The sequence below is a fragment of the Stenella coeruleoalba genome, assembly GCF_951394435.1.
Source record: "Stenella coeruleoalba genome assembly, chromosome: 1".
In the NCBI taxonomy this organism is placed as follows: domain Eukaryota; kingdom Metazoa; phylum Chordata; class Mammalia; order Artiodactyla; family Delphinidae; genus Stenella; species Stenella coeruleoalba.
Genome location: NC_137169.1, coordinates 62238997 through 62256675, shown reverse-complemented (window position 1 = coordinate 62256675; position 17679 = coordinate 62238997). Strand labels below are relative to the sequence as shown.

The 17679-nt window shown below is 33.4% G+C and overlaps 1 protein-coding gene across 1 annotated transcript in view; it reads left to right on the top strand.

Moving 5' to 3' along the window:
• Window positions 1-17679, top strand: part of NEGR1 (neuronal growth regulator 1) — a 909237-nt gene that overhangs the window by 35813 nt on the left and 855745 nt on the right. The gene's annotated exons all lie outside the window — the stretch shown is intronic.

The following is a 17679-nucleotide window of genomic DNA, read 5'->3' as shown; positions in this document are numbered from 1 at the left end:
TTAATTTATTGACATCATAGAACTAGGAAGTGGAAGAGATTGGTTTTCTGCATGTGTTTGGCTGCAGAGTTTATAATTTTTTGCACCATGTCTTGCTGACTCTCTTTTTGTCAGTCCATAGCCAAATATTTTATTAATAAATAAATACATGGGATGAAAAGTTTTATCATTTATCATAGGGCAAAGTATTCTGAAGATATGCCTTATTTGGAAGAGCAGCAAAAGACTTATGCTTGTTAATTAAATAGAAGAACAAGAGAAAAGCATTTATTGCTATTTTTGTGTAGAATGTATGTGACAAAAGCTTTCAGCAGTTGTCTACATTTGCCTAAAACCTGCAATATCTGCTACCTCACTACTCTCCCTGCTAAGCTTTTCTACCGGGACCCTCCAACAATCATTTCTCAACACTGTAGCAAAATGTTGAACAATCCTTTCTTAATGTGTAAGTCAGAAAATGTCAATCCTCTGCTCAGACTCTTCTAATTACTTTCCTGCTCATCAGATGTAAGATCCAAAGACCTTAAAATGCCTAAGAAGGCTCTGTATAATCTGCCGGCAATTTATTTGATTTCATTTCCTACTGCTCTGCCTCTAATTTTTGCCATCCTAGCTAACCATGCTCTTGCCTCAAGACCTTTGCACATGTTACTCTTGAAACATTGTTTCCCTAATCATCTCCATGGCTTGCTTCCTTCCTTCTGGTTTCTAATCAAGGGTCACTTTGTCAAATTACACTTTTCTGACCAGTGCTTATCACCACTTGACATATTATATTTGTATATGTTTATTTGTTTACTTTTGGATATAGTATATAAGCTCATAAGGGAAGGGATTTTGTTTGATTTGTTTGCTGCTGTATCCCTGGCAGTTAAAAAAGCATCTGATACGAAGTGTGCAGTAAACATTTGTTGAATGAATGAATGGATATTTGAGAGAAGGTTTAATAGGTGTGCTCTCTATTTATAGCTCTAGATACGTTAAACTTATTCCTCACAGTAAGTTATAACATCAGAACTAAAGAATTTGGGTAATTTTAGCTTAATTACCTACAGAAGTAAAAATACTTACTGAAACTCAGTTTAATGTGTAAATTTTATACTCAGTAAGTCATCATGTCTTGGAAGCATCTAAATTTCCACCCTGGCAAAATTGTTTACTGTTTGACAATGAGCAAATTACCTAAATTTGCTCTCTTTTCTCAAAAATAAAATGCTAAAACTATGTTAAAACTCTCTCTTTTATTCATTTAGTCAACAAATAGTATTGATTAAAATAATACTACGTGTCCGTGTAGTAAAATACTGTTTTACAGAATTGTTTTATAGAATAATATGTAAAGTATTTGGTTCAGAATAAGATCTCAATAATCAAAAATTATTTGTATTTGCAATGATTCAAAGAAATTGTAGACTGTAATTTAATGGCCAAGTCTAACTGTCCTTTTATAGCAAGAGTCTAGTGACATCTACTGCATCTTTCTTTCACCTGAACCAGAGAGAGTATCTAGTGATTAAGAGCATGAGCTCTGGAGTGGAAGTACTGAATTTGATTCTGGCTCTTGCACCCACTGGCTGAGTAATTTGGGGCAAGTGTTTTGTTTTATTTATTTTTAACTTATCTGTCTTCATTTTAATTTGTCTGTAGTGAGAATAGAGAAACTAGCATCTATGTAACTTCATGTCATGAAGATTAAATTAATCAATATAACTAAAGTACTTAGAAGAGTGCCCAGCTGATAAAAGCATTCTTTGTTAGCTGTTATGTGCCCTATATTTTCTTGCATTTAATTTCTACTCTTACACAATACTTCAAGGATTTTGAAAGTAGATGGTATTTAAATCTGAGACAGAAATAAATCTAAGGTCATTTAGTGATATTTATGAACTTCCCATCAAGTGCTTAATATTTTTCATCCTTTTAATGTGGCTTTTGCTAATATGTATAATGAAAATATTTCCCCATATTCTGTTATTACTGATGAATATTGAGTGGAGAATTATCACACTACTGTTGTGTTTTGTATTAAAACAAATTAACAGTGAATATGGAGTGGAAAAAGGGTCTTTTTAATTTCATTTTGTCATTCAGTACACATTTATTGATCACCTACATTGTGATGAGCACTGTGCTAATATTTGGGTTACAAAATAAATAACACAAAATAAAAAATATTAATAAATAATGACACTCTAAGTCTTTTGGAAGCTTACTTCTATTTGACAAAGGACTGACAAATGGATATGAAAAGTTCTAAAGTGAAAAATGGTCAACCTGTTTCACAAAGCAAACAGGCAAAGCTTCATAGAGAAGGCAATGATGGAGCTGATTTTTAAATAAGAGTTCTTAACGCAGGCTAAAGGGAAAGAGATTCTAAGATAGAGATGTAAGGAATGGAGATATAAAACAATAGCATGATTTGGGGTCAAAGTTATATTATTATTAGGGTGTAATGTGTGGAGGAGGCATGGCAAGAAGTGAGGCTTGAAAACTAGACAAGGACACTATCATAAAGGGATCTTTAAGACTGGTGATTATTTGGGTTTTAATTTGCTGTCTGTGAATTGTTCCAAGCATCAGAATTATCTGGTTAGGATTATATTTTAGAAGAGTAACTGCTGGAAAGAAACAGCAAAATACTGGAAGTTGGATTGTTAGTTTAAGTTATTGCAAACAGTCAATGGGCAGACAAAATCAATTTTAGTTTGTTGAATGGGGTAAAATGCTTTCTATGATAAGATAACTGTAATTCATCTCATTGTAAAAATGGAATTTAAATATGTTAAGGACACAAGCACTTTATGACAAATACTGAGAAGAATTTTAGTAGGGTAGAACATAGTCAATATTTTGATTTCTTACTTTAAAACTTATATTTCATTTGTATAACCTATTAATTTACTTTTATTTGTGATTTTGTTTTTTATAACGTATAGTTTTTTGTCAATAACTTGTTGAAACTTAGTTTAGAGAGTGTTGGGTTATAAAACTTAGTCTAGAAACAGAAGTATAGAATTTAGAGTTTCTTTTGATTAATGGAATATTTACTTAGCAATTTTGTTAAAATGAAATGTTACTATCATATTTCATCACTGGATATGAAGAGAATTTTTGGCCAAGATAAAATATTTCTCTCATCTAAATGTATTTCTCCTATATTTAAAATTAATGTTTGGATCTTCTAAATGAATAGCAATTTTATTTTCTTATAGCCAATAGAATTCTTCTACATTATTTTGAAATAATATGATTTAGTAGTTGATGCATATTTGAATACTGTATTGCACAATCCAATTTATTAAAACATAAATTGATGCCATATTACATTAAAATGTGCTGCCATCTTTTAGGAATTATTAGTGCATGAACGTACCATTAACTCAGAAGCTTAGTAGAACTTGTGATGTGGAAGAATATTTTCTGCTGTAGCTCATACTGTTCCAGTAGAAATAGCATCATAAGCCTTTTACTCCTATACATTTCTTTAACAAATTTTAGTTCATTTACTAAATACATTATTTAAAATCTATTCACTTCTCAACCAATTAGAAAGCTTTATTGGGCTGGATGACCAGCATGGAAATTCAGACAATATACAGTTGATCCTTATTATTTTATCTGCAAATAGTATCCCATATTTGAAAATTCTCTTTATTTGTATCCCCCAAATCAATACTCAGGGCACTTAACAGTCATTTGTAGACAAATGCAGAGCAGCAAAAATTTGAGTCAATCATTGTGCACGTTCCCAGGTGAGATCAAACAAGGTGATTCTCTGTCTTTTTTCAGCTCTCATACTGTAAACAAGGGTCGTTTTTGCAGTCTGTTTACAGTCTCTTTTTTTTCATTGTTTTTGTTCATGATTTCACTGTTTAAAATGCTCCCAAGCATAGTGCTGAAGTGCTGTAAAGTGTTCCTCAGTGCAGAAGGCTGTGATGTATCTTATGCAGAAAATATGTGTCTTAGGTAAGTTTCACTCAGGCATGAATTATAGTGCTGTTCGCCGTGAGATCAATGAGTTAATTAGGCCTCAACTCATGTTAAGGCTGTGAGTTTTAATGCCTTAAAATCTTAAGGGTTCTTTAGACAAAAACTGACACACAAATGTTATATGTTGATCAGGTGATGAAAATATTGGGACCAGAGGCCCCCAGGAACCTAATTTTGTGTTTTCCCCTCAGGCAATAGTTCACTATTTGCTAACTCATTGGTTGCAGCAACTTAATAAAACATAAACCACCATGAATAATGAGAATTAACTGTATTTACAATTTCCAGCTAGTAACTTTGGCTGTGTGAGGTAGAAGACACATAAGAGATGTTTTGCTTTCATACATAATATATTAAGCAAAGTTGAAAATGTGTATGAATTCATACTGTGGGGTAGAAAATTCCTGAATCATATATCATATATCATCCTATATGTAAAGTAGAAAAAACAGATTGACAAAACCTAACAGATCTAAAATTTCTTACTCTCTTATCTTAAAATAAGATAGGTGATGTCAGAGATTGAAAGTTATAAAAAGGTATACATCTCAAAATTAATAACTGAAAAGCTAAGGCATTTGTAGCAGCCTAGATGCAGTAATCCCCCCTTGCATCCTGGAATATATATTTTGAATGTGAACAATAAGGAACTCACATGTACATGGAAAAAGTTTTTTCTACCACGTTTGTTACCGAAACAAAACAAAACAAGAATACTGAATAAAATAAATTATTAATGAGACACATAGAATTAACTTGGGATCAGGGACTAAATGTGGTGTACTGCAAAATCAGATTAAGATGCTATACTTAGGTAAATCTGAAAGGATAAATCTAGCTTTCCCTATAAATCTCCTATTAGCCTAAAACAAAGATAATTTAATGTCCAATTCAAATTTAAATTAAAAACCTTGATCAAGTATATACTAATAACAAAAATTTATTTATCCAGACATCACATAATACAGAAATTAACATACTTCTTTTTAGAAATAATGTGGAGTGGCATAAAGTAGTACTATAAGTGATGTAATATGAGATTTTTAATGCATATAATTAGATAATGAGAATTAATTATAGTAGGTATAGAGAGGACCTTCAAGATGGTGGAGGAGTAAGATGTGGAGATCAGCTTCCTCCCCACAAATACATCAGAAATACATATACATGTGTAACAACTCCTACAGAACACCTATTGAACGCTGGCAGAAGACCTCAGACTTCCCAAAAGGATATTGGTGCTCTGGCCGGGTGTCAGGCCTGAGCCTCTGAGGTGGGAGAGCCAAGTTCAGGACATTGGACCAACAGAGACCTCCTAGTTCCATGTAATATCAATCAGCAAGAGCTCTCCCAGAGACCTCCATCTCAACGCTAAGACCCAGCTCCACTCAATGACCAGCAAGCTCCAGTGCTAGACACTCCATGCCAAACAACTAGCAAGACAGGAACACGACCCCACCCATTAACAGATAGGCTACCTAAAATCACAATAACTTCACAGAAACACCAAAACATACCACTGGATATGGTTCTGCCCACCAGAAAGACAAGATGCAACCTCATCCACCAGAACACAGGCACCAGTCCCTTCCACCAGGAAGCCTACACAACCCACTGAACCAACCTTACACACTGGGAGCAGACACCAAAAACAACTGGAAATACGAACCTGCAGCCTGCGAAAAGGAGACCCCAAACACAGTAAGTTAAGCAAAATGAGAAGACAGAGAAATACACAGCAAATGAAGGAGAAAAGTAAAAACCCACTAGACCAAACAAATGAAGAGGAAATAGGCAGTCTACCAGAAAAATAATTCAGAGTAATGACAGTAAAGTTGATCCAAAATCTTGGAAATAGATTGGAGAAAATACAAAACATTTTTAACAAGGACCTAGAAGAACTAAAGAGCAAACAAACAATGATGAACAACACAATAAATGAAATTAAATTTCTCTAGAGGGAATCAATAGCAGAATAACTGAGGCAGAAGAATGGATAAGTGACCTGGAAGATAAAATAGTGGAAATAACTACCACAGAGCAGAATAAAGAAAGAGAATGAAAATAATTGAAGACAGTCTCAGAGACCTCTGGGACAACATTAAATGCACCAACATTGGAATTATAGGGGTTCCAGAAGAAGAAGAGAAAAAGAAAGGGACTGAGAAAATATTTAAAGAGATTATAGTTGAAAACTTCCCTAATATGGGAAAGGAAGTAAGTGCAGGAAGTGCAGAGAGTCCCATATAGGATAAATCCAAGAAGAAACATACCAAGACACATATTAATAAAACTATCAAAAATTAAATACAAAGAAAAAAATATTGAAAGCAGCAAGGGAAAAGCAACAAATAACATACAAGAGAATCCCCATAAAGTTAACAGCTGATCTTTCAGCAGAACCTCTGCAAGCCAGAAGGGAGTGGCACAACATATTTAAAGTGATGAAAGAGAGAAACCTACAACTAAGATTACTCTACCCAACAAGGATCTCATTCAGATTCAACAGAGAAATTAAAACCTTTACAGATAAGCAAAAGGTAAGAGAATTCAGCACCACCAAACCAGCTTTACTACAAATGCTAAAGGAACTGCTCTAGACAGGAATCACAAGAGAAGGAAAAGACCTACAATAACAAACCCAGAACAGTTAAGAAAATGGTAATAGGAACATACATATCGATAACTACCTTAAATGTAAACGGCTTAAATGTTCCAACCAAAAGACATAGACTGGCTGAATGGATACAAAAACAAGACCCATATATATGCTGTCTACAAGAGACCCACTTCAGACCTAGGAACACATACAGACTGAAAGTGAGGGGATGGAGAAAGATATTGCATGCAAATGGAAATCAAAAGCTGGAGTAACAATTCTCATATCAGACAAAATATACTTTAAAATAAAGACTATTACAAGAGACAAAGAAGGACACTACATAATGATCAAGGACTCAATCCAAGAAGAAGACATAACAATTGTAAATATTTATGCACCCAACATAGCAGCACCTCAATACATAAGGAAAATGCTAACAGATATAAAAGGGGAAATCAACAGTAACACAGTAATAGTAGGTAACTTTAACACCCCACATCACCAATAGAAAGATCATCCAAAATTAAAATGAATAAGGAAACACAAGCTTTAGATGACACTTTCAATGAGATGGACTTAATTGATATTTATAGAACAAAAACAACAGAATACACTTTCTTCTCAAGTGCTCATATGGAATATTGTCCAGTATAGATCATATCTTGGATGACAAATCAAGCCTTGGTTAATTTAAGAAAATTGAAATCGTATCAGATATCTTTTCCAACCACAGCGCTATGAGACTAGACATCAGTTACAGAAACAAAACTGTAAAAAATACAAACACATTGGGGCTAAACAATATGCTAGTAAAATACCAAGAAAACACTGAAGAAATCAAAGAGGAAATCAAAAAATACCTAGAAACAAATGACAATGAAAACACGAGGACCCAAAACCTATGGGATGCACCAAAAGCAGTTCTAAGAGGGAAGTTTACAGCAATACAATCCTACCTCAAGAAACAAGAAAAATCTCAAGTAAACAACCTAACCTTACACCTAAAGCAGTTGGAGTAAGAAGGACAAAAAAAAAACAAACAAAAAAACCCCCAAAGTTAGCAGAAGGAAAGAAATCATAAAGATCAGATCAGAAATAAATGAAAAAAGAAATGAAAGAAACAATAGCAAAGATCAATGAAACTAAAAGCTGGTTCTTTGAGAAGATAAACAAAATTGATAAACCATTAGCCAGACTCATCAAGAAAAAAAGGGAGAAGACTCAATTAAATAGAATTAGAAATGAAAAAGGAGAAGTAACAACTGACACTGCAGAAATACAAAGGATCATGAGAGGTTACTACAAGCAACTGTATGCCAATAAAATGGACAACCTGGAAGAAATGGACAAATTCTTAGAAAAGCACAACCTTCCGAGACTAAACCAGGAAGAAGTAGAAAATATTAATAGACCAATCACAAGCACTGAAATTGAAACTGTGATTAAAATCTTCCAACAAACAAAAGCCCAGGACCAGGTGGCTTCACAGGCGAATTCTATCAAACATTTAGAGAAGAGCTAACACCTATCCTTCTCAAACTCTTCCAAAATATAGCAGAGGGAGTAATATTCAACTCATTCTACGAGGCCACTATCACCCTGATACCAAAACCAGACAAAGGTGTCACAAGAAAAGAAAACTACAGGCCAGTATCAGTGATGAACATAGATGCAAAATTCCTCAACAAAATCCTAGCAGACAGAATCCGACAGCACATTAAAAGGATTATACACCATGATCAAGTGGGGTTTATCCCAAGAATGCAAGGATTCTTCAATATACGTAAATCAATCAATGTGATACACCATATTAACAAATTGAAGGATAAAAACCATATGATTTTTCTAACATCTTTATTGGAGTATAGCTGCTTTACAATGATGTGTTAATTTCTGCTTTACAACAAAGTGAATCACTTATTCATACACATATGTTCCCATATCTCTTCCCTCTTGCTTCTCCCTCCCTCCCACCCTCCCTATCACACCGCTCTAGGTGGTCACAAACCACCTAACTGATCTCCCTGTTCCATGCGGATGCTTCCCACTAGCTATACATCCTACATTTGATAGTGTATATATGTCCAAAAAAAACATATGATTATCTCAATAGATGCAGAAAAAGCTTTCAACAAAATTCAACACCCATTTATGATACAAACTCTCCAGAAAGTAGGCATAGAGGGAACTTATCTCAACATAATAAAGGCCATATATGACAAACCCACAGCCAACATCCTTCTCAATGGTGAAAAACTGAAACCATTTCCACTAAAACCAGGAACAAGACAGGGTTGCTGACTCTCACCACTGTTATTCAACATGGTTTTGGAAGATTTAGCCACAGCAATCAGAGACAAAAAAGAAATAAAAGGAATCCAAATTGGAAAAGAACAAGTAAAACTCTCACTGTTTGCAGATGACATGATACTATACACAGAGAATCCTAAAGATGCAACCAGAAAACTACTAGAGCTAATCAATGAATTTGGTTAAGTAGCAGGATACAAAATTAATGCACAGAAATCTTTCATTCCTATATACTAATGATGAAAAATCTGAAAGAGAAGGAAACACTTCCATTTACCATTGCAACAAAAAGAATACAATACCTAGTAATATACCTACCTAAGAAGACAAAATACCTGTATGCAGAAAATTATGACATTGATGAAAGAAATTAAAGATGATACAAACAGATAGAGAGATATACCATGTTCTTGGATTGGAAGAATCAACATTGTGAAAATGACTATATTACCCAAATGCAATCTGCAGATTCAGTGCAATCCCTCTCAAACTACCACTGGCATTTTCCACAGAACTAGAACAAAAAATTTCACAATTTGTATGGAAACACAAAAGACCCCGAATAGCCAAAGCAATCTTGAGAAAGAAAGATGGAGCTGGAGGAATGAGGCTCCCTGACTTCAGACTAAACTGCAAAGCTACAGTAATCAAGACAGTATGGTACTGGCACAAAAACAGAAATATAGATCAATGGAACAGGATAGAAACCCCAGAGATATATCCACACACATATGGTCACCTTATCTTTGATAAAGGAGGCAAGCATATACAATGGAGGAAAGACAACCTCTACTATAAATCATGCTGGGAAAACTGGACAGCTACATGTGATGGAATGAAATGAGAACACTCCCTAACACCATACACAAAAGTAAACTCAAAATGTATTAAAGACCTAAATGTAAGGCCAGACACTTTAAAACTCTTAGAGGAAAACATAGGCAGAAACTCTATGACATAAATCACAGCAGATCCTCTTTGACCCACCTCCTAGAGAAATGGAAATAAAAACAAAAATGAACAAATGTGACCTAATGAAACTTAAAAGCTTTTGCACAGCAAAGGAAACCATAAACAAGAACAAAAGACAACCCTCAGAGTTAGAGAAAATATTTGCAAATGATGCAACTGACAAAGGATTAATCTCCAAAATATACAAGCAGCTCATCCAGGTCAATATCAAAAAAACAAACAACCCAATCCAAAAATTGGCAAAGAACTATATAGACATTTCTCCAAAGAAGATATACAGATTGCCAACAAACACATGAAAGGATGCTCAACATCACTAATCATTAGAGAAATGCAAATCAAAACTACAGTGTGATATCACCTCACACTGATCAGAATGGCCATCATCAAAAAATCTACAAATGATAAATGCTGGAGAGGGTGTGGAGAAAATGGAACCCTCTTGCACTCTTGATGGTAATGTAAATTGATACAGTCACTATGGAGAACAGTATAGATGTTCCTTAAAAAACTAAAAATAGAATTACTCTATGACCCAGCAGTCCCACTACTGGGCATATACCCTGAGAAAACCATAATTCAAAAAGAGTCATATACCACAATGTTCATTGCAGCACTATTTACAACAGCCAGGACATGGAAGCAACCTAAGTGTGCATCATCAGATGAATGGATAAAGAAAATGTGTCACGTATATGCACTGGAATATTAGCCATAAAAAGAAACGAAATTGAGTTATTTGTAGTGAGGTGGATGAACCTAGAGTCTGTCATACAGAGTGCAGTAAGTCAGAAAGAGAATAACAAATACCATATGCTAGCACATATATATGGAATCTAAAAAAAAAAAAAAATGGTTCTGAAGAATCTAGGGGCAGGACAGGACTAAAGATGCAGACATAGAGAATGGACTTGAGGACACGGGGAGGGGAAAGGGTAAGCTGGGATGAAGTGAGAGAGTGCTGTTAACATATATACACTACCAAATGTAAAACTGATAGCTAGTGGGAAGCAGCCACATAGCACAGGGAGATCAGCTAGGTGCTTTGTGACCACCTAGAGGGCTGGGATAGGGAGGTTGGGAGGGAGACGCAATAGGGAGGGGAAATGGGGATATATGTATATGTATAGCTGATTCACTTTGTTATACAGCAGAAAGTAACACAACATTGTAAAGCAATTATACTCCAATAAAGATGTTAAAAAAAATATATTAGGTATAATCCAATAAGTTTATACACATAACAGATTCCATTTTTCTACACTGTTATAATTGTTGTTATGCTTTTGTTTTTGTATTATTTATTGGAAAAATAAATTAGTAGTAGCATCAGGCTTCCCTGGTGGCGCAGTGGTTGAGAGTCCGCCTGCCGATGCAGGCAACCTGGGTTTGTGCCCCAGTCCAGGAGGATCCCACGTGCCTCAGAGCAGCGGGGCCCGTGAGCCATGGCCGCTGGGCCTGCGTGTCTGGAGCCTGTGCTCCGCAACGGGAGAGGCATCAGCAGTGAGAGGCCCGCGTATCGCAAAAAAAAAAAAGAAAAAAAAAATTAGTAGTAGCATCAAAAGTGCTTGGATAGTAAGACAGAAATGTGACTATGACAGACTTTTCCAAAGTCTGATAGTGAAAACAGACACATAAACCATTCTTAAAATTCAAGATTATTTCGTATTTAACCCTCAAAATAACCATATGAGATAAATACTATTTTTTCCCCAGTAAATTAAAGCTATTCATCCACTTATCTAAGATTTATTCCTTTAAAGAATCGAAGTAACCCTTGTAAGTTTAGTGTTTGTAAGGACATGTTTCGTAAATTTAATTGAGGCAAGAATTATACCTTTATGGTGTGCAAATAATTTGATACAATTTATATGACCTATCTTCATTAAAGCAACTAAATAACTCTATGTCATTCTAAATATTATGAGTCATACTTAAAGAGATATAGAACATGTTATTGAAAATTATTTTAAGATACATAAGTAATGAAAAATAAGAGCACATTTTATTTATTATTCATTTTTAATCTTAATTTATAGTTAATACATTTATCTGTTATAATAGCATGATGTAATTAACATTACTTTCACTAAGAATATTACATAATGTTTTTCAAATACCATATTAATATAAACCAACCTTTTGTCTTTCTATAAATATATTATCTTACTTTATAGAAGCATAACATTGTACCCTGGGGACTTAATAACAATATGCTATAGGAATATTTACAGTTAAAGATTTTAATTTGCCTCCAGGCAGAGCTAGTGCCCTCTTTCTCTGTAGCTCTAACTCTTTGCAGTTGTGTAAGGCAGACCCAGAATGGGAGTTTGAATCTTAGTTGTATAGTAACTTTGGGCAATACAATTAACCTATCTGTGCTTTGATTTTTCTCATCAGACAAATGGAAATAAAGTATTTCATAGCTTTGTGGTAGGGATTAAATTAAAGAATATGTTTGATCTAGTAAAACAGTCTAGGATATATGTTCCTGGTAAGTGTTAGCAATTATTATTACCATAAGCATATTTTATATAAAATATCATGAGTAAATTACTAGCTCAAGGTATTAGAGATTAATGAACCCATCAGAGATCCAATAAAGAGCTACTGAATGAATGAATGAAAGCTCTTACTAATCATATGGACCTAAAATAAGTTGAGAGATATTTATTGAATAACTGTGTGCTGCTGAGCCCTGGAGATAGCATAAAGAACAAGACAGATCTGATCTTTGACATCATGGTATTTAAAATCTAATAGTGAAAATAAAATGAAATATATACGTATGTGTATATATTTATATATAATATATTACATTTTTGGTATATGACTATTTACCAGTGCTTTGCAGCTTAATTTTTTTCCATCACAAATTATATTTTTAGCACCTCAATTCATTTTATTGCAACTAGAAATGTAGAAATTGCTTATTTTTAAATAAATGATATCAAGAGGATAATTATTCAATTTGTAATTTACTTTGAATAATAAATGTGTGACATATCAAGAATAATAAGTTATATAGCATCAAGTATATTCCACAATGATGACAACATGATAAGTTCACCTTTATTTTATTTCTCATATACATTATATACATTGTACACATTATAAACATTATACATTGTATACATTATAAACCACATCATTATTCCTCCCATCCACCTTTAACTTTTGGAAGGAAGTAAAAAATAAAAATAATAATAAAAAGAAGCCATAACTATAAGAGCTCACTGCAGACAAAAATGTTTTCTTCTTTAAATAATAATTAATGTATCAACACTAATGCTTAGTATATTCTGAGTGTTGTTTTGAGGGTTTTCCAGATATATCATCTTAAATCCTCACAATAACTCTCTTAAGTAGGTGTTATAATTACACACATTAACAGATAAAGAAATGGAAATAAAATGAGGCTAAGTAATATGTCCTCATTCACAATCTGGTGATAGAGGTAGAACTCAAATCTGGCTCCAGAATTTGTATTGTTACCACCTCTATGCCACACTGTCTCTATAACGGAATTGTTTTATTTTGGATAATCTGAATATAGAGGATATTAAGATTCACTAAGTTTGGATTTAACTCTCCTTTTTTATCTTTTTCATTATTTTATTAAAGGCCTAAAAATATGTAAAAGAGTAACACGTAATGACAACATATTTCCAACTGTAAAATATGGTAAAGACCCATTTTAAAGATTGTTTAATAATATGCATTAGATGGATTTATCTTGCAAGTTTAAGGCTTATTATACTTATTAGTCATTAGTTGTTCAATAGCTCTATACAAGTATTAAAGTAAAATCTAAAGTAAAATTAGATCTGTGCTGTCATTTTATAAATTTCATTTTATGATGAAGGCGATTTTTAGTTTGAATGGTTTCTGGGTAAAGTAACAGCTCAAGAAAAAATAGTTCAAGGATTTAAACTATCTAGAACATGTAGTATCACTCTAATGCATATGATTGTGCAGATACTGCCTACTGATTATAACCAAGGCACAGCTTCAGACTCTTAACACATCTTGGCAGCCTCTAAACACTGGTCAGAGTTAGTGTGTAAGAGGAAAAGTATTTGTGAGCTCTGTTTCATGAATTTTGTAGAAGACGAGAAGTTGTTCCACATACTCAGAGTTCGAAAGAAAAAAAATATATTCATTCTAAAGTTCTCACATAGAATTAATTAGTTAACGCTGAATTAGCCTACTTATAACTGTGGTGGAGAGGGAAAATGGGTATCTGGAGACCTGGGTTCTGGCCCTATTTGTGACTTGAATTTAAGTAATTCACTTAATCTCTAGGACTCAGTATTTTCTTCTGTTAAAACAAACAAGGGAAGTCCTCATTTCTAGAGTTATATGATGATATGTTCATCATGATATGATGATATAGTTCATGATGATTCTACAAGTATAGCAACAAATACTATTTAATTTCCAAATCAAAATACCATGTTTTAGAAATTTTCTTGTACTAAAAAAGCAAATGTTTTTTATAAAATTACCATGGTTCTGTTTCCATTTCCATTCTTTCCATGTGGCATTTATGTAGATTATGGAGGGAAGGAGTCAGACTTTTCTCATTAGATTTTTTTTTTTTACTGAATACAGTAAGAAAAAGTCAGTTTAAAGTCAGTTCTAACTTTTTTTTTTTATTATTATTGTTTTGATAATCCCTTCTAGCACAAAATGATGGAAGACTGTAGGAGTATTTTTAGGTAAATTCTATTCCTAATTTTAATATTTCCTCCTTTAATATATTTTTGTTATTATATTTGAGGAACTTTGCAGTTTTGTTGGATGAAATTTTATAGCTTCAGTTCAGATCGCCTTTTCAGATTTTAACTTCAGAATAGTATTTGGCTGCTCAAAACAATAGAAATTTATGTGAACAACAAAATTAAGTAGCATAAAAATAAAATAATCAATAAATCACTGTGTTGAAATACTTAAAAGGTTTATCTCTAAAGCTTTTTCTAAATTTAAACAGAAAAACAAAAGTACAAACAAAATAAGCATATAAAAATATTCTGTCTTATTTTCCTGAATGCAGAGAGTTGACTGCTTTCATTTGCGCTTTGATATATTTTGGGATAAAACTTTTTTGATCCTGGAAAAGGAACAAAGATCAGGAGTATATTCTCCTCATGTCAGAATTAAGTTTTCATACCAAAGAATGCTTGGCTGACGTTGCCATCTTTCAATTTGTTCTTTGCCTTTTTTCTTAGTTGAGAAAATAAGATTTCTCCCAGTGGTTTGGAAGACTTTATAATGTGGAAGTGAGGCTCATGAACAATATTTGGAAGGAGAATGCAGTGCAAACCTTTTAGGAAAAGTATCTTACTGCGAAGTGTCTTTTTTTTCTATAACTCAATGTGAAGTGCTTACTAGGCTCTGTGATATGAAGTACACTGAATAGTTCTGCTCCACAGGTTTTATTCTGTCCAATTTCAGTACTTTATATTCCTCTTATTCACTCTTTACATTTTGTGTAAGTTTGGGGAAGACAGGTACCTTGCTGGTTTGTACCAGCATGGGGCTCTTTATGAAGAGTGGAAGGAGGGAACACTGAAGCCTATGAATGATTATTACAGATGAAATGCTGTACGATTGCATCATCAAAGAAGTGAGGACTGTAGGATACAAAAGTCTCTATCCTAAATCACACTGCTACATCTCCAGTGACAGATGGAAGGTGACATCAGTGTCTCAGGATCACTGTACTGACATTCCTGAGTCATGTACTTCTCGACTTTCATTATGGTCCCCAAAACTTCATGTCCTTGTACAGACTGTTTTTTTTCTTTTCTTTTTTTAAAATTTTATCAGCCTAGCACATAGCAAGGTAATAAGTAAATATTTGATTTATCAATTTGATATGGATATTTACATGGTTTATAGAGTACGCTGTAAAACTGAGGGATGGTTTAAACTTTGCTTGTATTTAAATGATCATTTATTCAATTATATTTTAATTGTTTGTTTGCATGTCTGTCTCTTTTACTAGAGGCTGAGGTTCTTAAGAGCAGGGACCATATGCTATCCTTCTTAGTGTTGTTAACATTTACCACAGTGCCGAGGAAATGGCTGTTGTATGATGAAGGAGGAAAGAGGAAGTTATTAGGGATTCCTTATAGGGCCCTTACTGAATGGGTTGCATAAAAGTGATGATTTGACATCTGTGAGAGCAATTGAAGGAAATTAACCAGCTGTAGAGTTTTAGACATTTAAATCACAAATAATAACTAATTTTAGGTAGGAAACAAAAAATGAAATATGGTCTTCAAGGTGGGAGAGAGAAGGAAGTAAGGAAAACAATTATTGAGCACCTACTGTGTACTGGAACTTTACTAAATTATCTCATTTAATGCTTACAGCAACCCCACATAAGGAAGTTATTAACTCCTCCGCACATATGTATTATTTGTATGTAACTTGCCTAAGGCCATGTGACTAGTATACATCAAAACCAAAAAGAGAACACACATCTCTAGGCCTTCCAAATTTCTCTACACCACGAGTCTCCCTAATAAAGTACTCTGGAAAGAAGGGGTTTAGTATAAGAAAGTTGCAGACATTTCTCTTTCACACTTTTAATAATTGGAAACTGAGTAACAATGTCTCTCATTTTATAATATTCTGAATATGTGCAAATCAAAAATTTTAGTCTGATTTATATCTAATTGGTATTGATTTTAAATTCTCTGGTTTAAGAATCCTCATCAGGTCACTGCTAACCTGTAAACAAACCTTCACATGTAATAGAGTAGCTCCCTATTTAGAGGAAGCTTGAATCCCATAGTAAACTATAGAATCACGCTTGCTTTAAAGATTTGTAATTCTGGAATTTACTTTGGTTTTTCATATGCAAGTTTAATCTATGAAAAATTAAGATGTATGTTATAACTTTTTAAAAACATTCACGTATGTCTCACATTCAAAAATACTTAACACTACTAGTGTGGTGTAGGACTCAGAAAGATCTATATGTTGATATGACCATTCCCAATTTTAACCTTCATAATTTGTGAAAACACTTAGAAAAATTCATGTAAGATGATACATTAAATAAGAAATAAAATGTGAAGAGTAAAGGTTGGAATTTTACATTTTCTAATTAAAGCCAGAAATGTATGTTTTATTAGGAAAATCGGCATAGTATAGAAAATATTTGTTTACTGTCCTGAGCAAACAGAAACTAGAATTAGAACAATAGAATTTAACCTTGGGTTAGAATCCTTAGCTGCATAGCACACACTATCACTTGAATCTTAATAGCTCTTTCTTCATAACAGAAATCTCTGTAGATTATTTTGTACATCTAAACAAAAATTGTACTCTGAAATATTAGAAAATTGAATCTTATCACATTAGAAAAAGCCTAGACAAACAGAAAGTGACTTGTTCAGACTTTCAAGGATGCCAGTGGAAAGGGAACCCAAAGATAAACTTGTTAATACCCTTTTCTCCTCTCATTCCTCTGTTATAGCACAGAGAGCACCTTTTCATAGAGAAATAGCCCATAATCAAAGTTAATATTGAAATGATAAAATCATAATTTATATGCATGACCCAATACACAAAAGAGAGCCAATTATTTATTATTTCCAGTTTGGGACTAGATATTAGCATAGGTATGTTAAAACTGTGTTTGTTCAAAGACTTCACATTTGGTTTTTCAATCTCTATGATCTCACTTTAAAAGGTTCACCTTCATAAATATGTTTTGCTTAAGATTATTCCCAGTTCTTAGTTGTCTCAACACATAATTAATCATGTAACTTTGTGCACAGGACCTAGAG